Below are 3,367 nucleotides of genomic sequence, written 5' to 3' on the forward strand. Positions count from 1 at the left end.
GTGTGTGTGTGTGTGTGTGTGTGTGTGTGTGTGTGTGTGTGTGTGTGTGTGTGTGTGTGTATGTATAGTGCCCTGAGACAACGTTTGTTGTGATTTGGCAATGAAAGTGGAACACCTGGTTTTAGACCATAACATCCCTTTCAGACAGCTTCCTCTTGCGTCCACAGTTAATCCTGTTGGATGTGGTTGGTCCTTTTTGGTGGTATGCTGACATTACCCTGATATTGTGGCTCTTGATGCATCACAAAGACTTGCTGTCTTGGTCACAGATGCACCAAGACGTGCACCAACAATTTGTCCTCTTTTGAACTCTGGTATATAATGTTGTGTGCATTGCAATATTTTGAGCAAAACTGTGCTCTTACCCTGCTAATTGAACCTTCACACTCTGCTCTTACTGGTGTAATGTGTAATTAATGAAGATTGGCCACCAGGCTGGTCCAATTTAGCCATGAAACCTCCCACACTAAAATGACAGGTGTTTCAGTTTCATTGTCTAACCCCTGTAAATAAACCACACTGAATTAAATTGAATAAAATAAAATAAAATTAAATTAAAATAAATAAATAACTAAATAAATAAATAAAATTAAATAAATACTCATGTTTTCATTGCATCTTTAAATATTTAAAATTCACTGATTCTCCTTCAACAGACATCCAGTAAAAAATAAGTTTTAACAGAAACATTATCTCAATGTTGCACTGTTGCAAAAAAATGGAGTGCAGAATTGTGTTTGGTGCATTATTTTTTCTGGACAAAATAAAAGCTTGCTAAAAGACACGCCAGCCCATATTTAAGTAGGTCTGTTTTAAGCCATATGTCTGTGAATGTGGCTTGTTTCAATAAAACATGGTGGTTTCTAGTTAATCTTTCATAGATCTGTCCTTTAGAATTAACCCAGATGAACACACATTTAGGGCACCAACCACACACACACTGATACATCATTTTTTATTCAGAAATGTCTCAGACTCCTAAAAAACTGGATAATCTGGAGATTACAAAAAGACAGGAAAGAGGAGCTTTTAAAATGTATCATAAACATGGAAGTGTGAGATTGTTCGAGTACTAATATCAGAAAAAAAACACAGGCCTAAGTCACACAGTGTTAGTGATTGTAAGTGTGTGTCGAATGGTAATTTAGTAAATGGCTCTCAACTTGAAAGGGTGTGAGAAAATCATGCAGACAGAYTATAAATTCCTTGGATTAAATCAGATTACTGTAGCACTCACACAACAGCCACAGCATGCATGGCTTTTTAAAAATCCCCAGTAATAATCAGCAAACATTTTCAACGTTACTACTACAATCTGTTTCCTGTCCATATCTCTCAGCAGGCATAGTTGCACAAGTATGTGTACTCACTCAGCTACCCATCATACCTTTCAGAATACAACATCACCATGTGTCCAGTTATAGAGCTCTTTTTTAAATCTCCATACAAACAACTCAATCATCAACACAAACAAAAACAACCAGAGACATACTGGCATTTATCAAAGAGAGAGAGAAATCCACCATCCTGGCTGCCATTCTGTGACTAAATAATCAAATGGTGTCCCCTGCTGACCACATCCCAAACCTGCACTAAAAAAAGACAGCAATAACACTTCTGTGTGTCACATTTTCTCAGTGGTGGAGAAAGTACTCAAACACTACACTAAAGTATAGTAGTACAGATAAACAGAGAAAATTTTACTCTAGTAAAAGTAAAAGTTAAAGTACCACATTAACATTTTTACTTAAAATATTAAACGTAAAAGTAGCATAATGTATTTTCTAACGGTCTACAATGTCATGAAGTGTGTCTAGTGTATGTATATTTTAATACAGCAGTGGAGTGCCATTTTAGTGAACATTTCTGCAGATAATGCATGTTTTTGTGATTACCCTCTGTGATACTGTGCATCATCCGACATTGTTACAACAGCTGTAAATTCAACACAAATCTCTATAAAATCTCCATGACTTGTTTTTTGAACCGGTTAACTTGAATAAGTCTTTTAGATTAGGCCATGGGTGGCATATCTCTGGYTAACTCTGTGGTGGAATCCATTTTGGGTATGCTGGTTCTGATGCTCCAGTAGGTGATTCGCCTCGCTCTTCTTGAAGGAGGGTCTAATAGTATTTTCCTGCTTTGCAGTGGTTCAGTGGACCAATTCCCATCTCGCTACTGATTACTTTCAAACTAAAATAAAATAAAATAAAAAAGTAATATGACAAGACGTGAATGTAACTTGTAATGCATTGCATTACAGAAGTGGGGTAGAAAGTACAGACACTTAATGTAAAATGTAGTGGAGTAAAAGTTGAAAGTACTCATAATTAAATCTACTTAAGTAAAATACAGATAGCTACATAAAAATGCACTTAAGTACGGTAAGAAAGTACTTGTACTTTGTGACATCCCACCACTTTTTTTTTTATTAAATTCAATCACAGTTCAGTCATAAAACTATTTTTGTTTTATTTCATTATCATAGCTTTAGCTGTGTTTTGTAACAGGAAACACTGCATATACACATATAAAGTATTCATACTTATCTATCCTTGAGTATGTTTTCTCAGAGACAGACCTGACCTGAAAGTGTTCCCAGGCCAGAGAGGGAATACATTTTGTTCCCTCCAGAGATTTCTGGATCTTCTCCCATGGAACGTGTCAGGAGACCCTCCAAAGGGAGATGTTTAGGTGGCATCCTGACCAGATGCCCGATCCACCCCCAGGTGACTTATTCATTTATTTATTTATTGAACATTTTCAAAACCAAGTAAATTGTATCAGAAAGTAAAAGAGACACACTTAATTCAGTGGTTTTGTTAGAAAGGATTTATAAATCAGTCATTGTTGGCTAAACAAGCGAAATCTATTCTTTCTACAATGTTATAGGAAGACTCCATTTCTRTAAAAGTACAAAGAAATCGTTTAAAAAACTACAATTGTTCTTCAGGATTTCTGAAGCCTGGAGAACCACTGATTAGGACCACTTAAATATATATATAAATAAAAGAAAGTCTGGTTGTTTAGAAGCAAAAAATAAAACGTTAGCGGTGACTTAGTAGTAACGGACAGTAGCAGAGAAGTAGGTTTGTTGGAAAGGTTATTAACAGTTATTACATTATTGGTTGTAGATATTGCTTTGAATTACTTCAGTTTGATAAAGTCAGACAGGACTGATGAGCTRATGGCTAGTCCAAACCCAGCTAAAACCAAACTGAACTGACATCTTACAGTAATCAGACTCAGTTTGTCATTCAAACCTTACAGATAACAAAAAGCAGTTACCCACTCTCTGACTCTGTGTGCACTGTGATTAAATGAATCAGTCAATCTTTCAAAGAATATTTTTAAAACTATGCATTTT

Source organism: Austrofundulus limnaeus, unplaced genomic scaffold (genome assembly GCF_001266775.1).
Source record: "Austrofundulus limnaeus strain Quisiro unplaced genomic scaffold, Austrofundulus_limnaeus-1.0 Scaffold53, whole genome shotgun sequence".
NCBI lineage: Eukaryota > Metazoa > Chordata > Actinopteri > Cyprinodontiformes > Rivulidae > Austrofundulus > Austrofundulus limnaeus.